Source organism: Mycetomoellerius zeteki, unplaced genomic scaffold (genome assembly GCF_001594055.1).
Source record: "Mycetomoellerius zeteki isolate Tzet28-1 unplaced genomic scaffold, Tzet1.0 scaffold188, whole genome shotgun sequence".
In the NCBI taxonomy this organism is placed as follows: domain Eukaryota; kingdom Metazoa; phylum Arthropoda; class Insecta; order Hymenoptera; family Formicidae; genus Mycetomoellerius; species Mycetomoellerius zeteki.
The window spans coordinates 1,500,720-1,506,595 of NW_017256836.1; positions in this window are offsets into that span (position 1 = coordinate 1,500,720).

Consider the following 5,876-nt stretch of genomic DNA (forward strand, 5'->3'; position numbering starts at 1 on the left):
TAGCCGTACTCTTTTAAAAGTACATATATTCTTTTTGAGATCGTAAAATTTCTGATCATTAATTAAATTTTTATTTTTTTAAATTTATACTCAATAAGAATGTCAATAAAAAATATTTTTGAAATATTTTAGAAACTTTATTTTATTAAATACCTACATTTAGGTTGGGTTGTTCCATCTTTCGATAAACTCCAGCTCATTCTCTTATAGAGAATTCGATTGGATGCATTCTAGTGCACATTAAAGCCGTACATAAATTGACGTAAAAATATTCTTTTCAATAATATAAATATAAAAACGGATTAAACCAAGAAATCCTCAATACATTGTATTACGCCGTTAAGTAAAATCTGTATTCTATAATTTGAAATATTTGCATTTTACTTTTACACAGATTAAATCAGAGTACAATAACGGCTTTACCCCTTTCTTCCATATATATTCCCGGATCATTTTTTAAAAGAAGTATAATGTACTCTTTTTTTGTGATTCAGATATAGTAATCTTAGTCCCGCAGTATTTCCCAGGTTACGACGTTAATCCCATTGTTAGTATCCAAGATGTCATTGACCCTCCAATGATTATAAGGGTATTCATCATAGGCGTCAAGGGCACTTGCGCATTTTCTTCCCTTCCTCCTTCTTTCTCCACGCCTCTTTTCCAAGCAGACAGCACTCCCGTGCAACCCAATTTAGCGGAGGACACAAAAGAGCGTTCGGCGATATCGAGTCGTAAGATGTGCGACCTACTTGCGAGACCTCTCCTTACCTTTTTCTCCGTCCCCTCCACGACCTTACCTACTTACCTACCTACCTACCTTCTACCTACGCCTAGTTTCTTCACCTCAACCTTTTTACAGCCCTAATCAGCCGATTACGAGCGATTTGTTTCCTAAACTCCCGATAATGCGTTTCTTCTTCCGATTCTCGCGCCTCGCGTTTTGATTCTATTAACCCTCGATCGTTGCAGTCAATCTCCATTACACTAGATCCGCTAAGAATACGTTGCAAGGAACCTCAGATAGCCAAATGCAATGTATTTGCTGACATTTGCAGCAACCAATTTCGACAAACTCAAGACAAGGTGAGACAGTATTATGTCTGTCGCGTTGAACTCAATGGAATTCGAATTCTTGCAATGGCAAATTGATGGTAATATGTCAGCATGAATATCCTCGACAACAACTAGTGTTGTCATATTGTTAGCATTTTGTTAGCAATGAGCTCAAGACGAAACGATTAATTATTCGTTGCTAACATGTTGCTGTCATGTTGCCGACAACATAATGTACCACCATTGCTTACAGTTTGCTTTAGAAATTTCGACAACTGATTACATATATAAGCAGTCATGTTGTCGTATTTATAATGTGTCCTATTGCGATGTTAGCAAATGTACAGCAAATATAGAACAACATGCAATGCATTAGTTTGCACAATACGCTACATCACGCTTGGCTATCTGGGACGTTTACCAAAAGAAATGTTTTAGAAACACATTGGAGAAACTCTTACGGTAAGCTTGTTTCTCTCTCTCTCTCTCTCTCTCTCTCTCTCTCTCTGCCTCTCCTCCATTTTCTATATTTTGTGCTTCCTATATTTTGCTGTTTTTATTAATATGTTTTTATTAATAAAAAATTAGAAGTGTAGAAACATTTTCTGTGTATCGCTCCGCGAAATTCTTGGAAATTAAAGCTATTACTTATTAATACATATAGCTGACAAAATATAAATCTTTTACGTTCTAAATATAATCTTTTCTTTTTATATCATTCTTAACGTAGTCACATTTAATTTGCGTTAATAGTTAAGGTTTTAGCATTTCGAGGTTTTTATGCGTAATTTTATTTGAGAGTTTCTTAAAGTATCGAGGTTTACTGCATCTAATGAAGATTGACCATTAATTTGTATAGCGTAATTGCTCATGTACGTTAATTACGCATTGCATTTTTTACCGTATCACGGATCGCTAACTAAAAACTTATAAAAATAAGGTATAGTTGAAATGTACATTTATTTTTTTAAATTATTAGAGAATAAATTATTTACTGTAATTACTGTATTTACTGTAATTACTTAATTTGATCACCCTTAAATTTATTTAGTATTTGATATTACTTTGTTTTGCAATTAACGAGCTTTAAATTTATTTTAGTAATAGAAAATTTAAGTAAAAATTCCTTCGTTTCTATGACTTTTTTTATTTATCTATAACTTCTGAAAATGTCTTTTGAATTATAATATTGTTCTTTCCAAAATGACGATTAGAAACTGCAAGTGCATACATTGTGGCCAATAGGAACATTATAAAAAATAGCAGAAATTAAAAAAATTTGTTTGTTTCGATTTTGCGCAACGTCTGTTTTGAAACAAACTTTGCTTCTTTTGTCTTCGTGATTGTTTTATCATCGTTGTTGCGGTTGAATAAATCTTCTACGTCGTTGAACATATACAGCTTGGAGATGTACTGACGTGCATGCGTCGACGCATTGTACGTGCTAGGCGAACATGCACATCTTTAAACATGTTACTGTAGCTGCACTGTAGCTAGAAAATACAAGCCGATTGTCGTTTACTCAGTAAATATCAACATGTCAGAATTTCCAAGCCAAATCACCACTCCAAAAGATTGCGCCAAGAGCGATTTTCCACGTGCGAAATATGACATTTCGAAAAAATCTGAAAGGAAGGAAAAATAAACATATATGTACATTTCAAAATTACAATCACAGGATTATATACGAAAATATTTCGAAAAGCTCTCTGCTTGACATTATAGAAATGATGCCATAAATATCAAACTGCTATAATTTTAGATAAATTAAATCCCATTCGTAGGACTACTGTTAAAATTTCAGGCAGATGCGTTCATTAGTTTCTTTGTTTCGGTCGTGCAAAATAACTTTTGATTCCATAACAATGTCCCCGCTCACTCTTTTTCAATTGCAGTCGCAAAATTGTATGAATTGCGCTTTAAATTGGTTCCATATGCACCGTATTCATCAGATTTAATTCCCAGTGACCTTTTTCTCTTTCTAAATGTGAAGAAATGATTCGCAGAAAAAAAAGCTCTGCGTCAAACACTGAATTAATCAATGAAACTAATGCTTATTTTGTAAGTTTAAAGAAATCGTATTATATAGACGATAAATAAAGAAGTTATAATATCATTGGCTACGTTTACACCGTACATTTAGGCCGCGGCCTATACAATAGATGTCCTTGTTTATCCTGTAGGTTAAACAAAGACATCTATCGTATAGGTCGCGGACTAAACGTACGGTGTAAATGTAGCCATTAGAATAATGTACTGAACTGAAAGAGGTCTATACATTGAAAAATAAAAAAAACTATCAAAAATTATGTTTTTTTTTATCAGTTCAAGAACTTCTCAAGCTACCCTCGTAGTATATAGATTTCAAATATACTTGTGGATAATCTGTTTTTATTCGTTTTTGCATCCCTCGCGTGTAGATTATCGCCGAAGAAGGCGATCTATCAATCATATAGCACAGACCTCCAAGGGATATCCTAAAGACATAAAAGGGACATATTAAATTATCGTCCTAAAAAAACCTTTCCTAATTCTGTTACTTTTAATGACATTTCGGGACCGTTACAGCGTTGTTGCAGCTTTTTTGCCATGTAAAGATAATATAACGATATACCGACATTGTCGTTAAAATTTATAGAATCGGGATACAAAATGTCTCTTGAATAAAGGATTCAGTCAAAGTCTCATACTACAAAAGCTTCAAAGTAGGTATTAGAATTAGAAGATGAGAATTACATAGACGCTACCTAGTATCTACACCTATCTTTTAAAGTGTAAAAGAAAGAATTTTACGAATTAAACAATCAAAGAATGCTTCAAAGCATTTGTTATAGCGTTACATTAACCATATCCAAAGCGTGCTGTCTAAGCAGTTTGGATCTCTTACTGTGCCATCACAGACAAATAAACAAGAAATCCAACATCACGTTTAGGATCGCTAAAAGTTTTATTGCCCCGAGCCGAGCGAATCGAAAGACACCAACGTTGAAGATATTTCATTTTCCATGAGCCAAAATGCAGCCGAATTGATTTTGCGAGAATTGGTACCGATTGCACACAATCTTGCGCGCGCGAGTAGACTGATGCCGAATGTGCCGCATACCGAAATTCCCTGAGAATCTCCAACGTCTTTCAGACGCGCGCGCGTCTCGAGTCTCCGATATTCGATTATCTGCCGGGAGACCCTCTTCTCCGCTCGTGCACCCTGAGATTCAACCGTCGTCAGTCGTTTTGTATTTGCAGCATATACGTCGGAATTGTTAGTCAAATTGCCTGATTGCATAACAATAGACTTTGTCGGCGATCTGAAACGGGATTTGAAATAAGCCAGTCGTTTAGTGAATTTCAAGCAAAAATCTTAAGGAAACCGGGATTTGAATTGATAAATTTATCGATTTTAATCAGGATTATAACTGGAAATCTAATAATTATCAAGTGTAAAACGAGGAAATGTATAATAAAATTGGAAAGGAATAACAATTGCTCAGCTGGAGCGATTACGGATTATACACTTCGTATTAACGAAGCTATAAAGTATACATTCAGAGCGTTAAGTCACACCTGTTGCATTAAACTTTTTGTCTACACATAATTGCTGTTAATCGTGGAACACAACGCAACTAAAACACAGACGCAACTAAAACATTAGCTACCGTGTCAATAGCGCGTTACAATAATTGACAATTACACGGATACGGAATTCCAATCTTTTGTCACGAAGCATGCAAATTGAATTCGATTCTACGTTAAAGGGTTCTAAAGTAGTCAGTATTACTAACTAAATCATATAATTGTATAACAATTACTTTTTTCCTCTTTTACTAATTCTCTCGAAAATTCTTTTCCAGGATTAAAGAATACGCATTAATTACAAAACCCTTGAGACCTAAAAGTGATATCTAATTTTGACAATTTTTTGCAGTAAACTAATAAAGTCAATCAACAATCGTTTTTAAGGGCTTTACTATATGAACTTTCGAGAGTACAAAAAAAATTTTTTTTTAATTTTTGTCACAAAATGGCGGCGCTATGTCAACAGCATCGAGCCTCTTTTTTTGGCAAATGCATGTGCGGTATAACGGAATTTTCTACACCTGATATGGAACGAAAATCCAAAAATTTTTATTATCTACATACTGAAAGCTAAAGAAGTACGTAAGATTATTTCAAAATATTTATTTTGTAAAAATGGTAAATGTTTAAAAAAAAAGTAACATTTTCGATCAAAAAATTTCATTTTTAAATGTTAATATCAAAAAAGTTTTCAATATATCGCAAAAATCCTACGTACTTCTCTAGATTAAACATCTCTGAGAATAATCTGTCCAAATTTCAAGTGAATCGATTAAGAATTGTAAAAGTCATCGTGTACACCAAGAAAACCTCGTTTTGAGAAAAACGTATTTAAAGTTTTCAGAATTGATTTTTTACTTACTATAAAAATCTTTTGTACTCTCGAAAGTTCATATAGTAAAGCCCTTAAAAACGATTTTTGATTGTCTTTATTAGTTTACTGTAAAAAATTACCAAAATTAGATATCATTTTTTAGATCTCAAGAGTGTGATGTTCCCCCTTAATACCTGTAAGTAATGGAGTTTGATGTTGAAAACGATAAAATTTCGAGATTGAGATCTTCTTTACCATTTCTTAATCTAATATAGCGCTTCAGAGCTGTCGCGACAACATTTACTTCATATAAAAGCTGCAATCTGTATTTACGAAATAATAATTCACAGAGAGAGACTAGTAGTTTTCCACAAAAAACAACGTGGAGTTCTTAAAATTGGACTCAGACATCTAATTAAAATGTTATTGTTATACG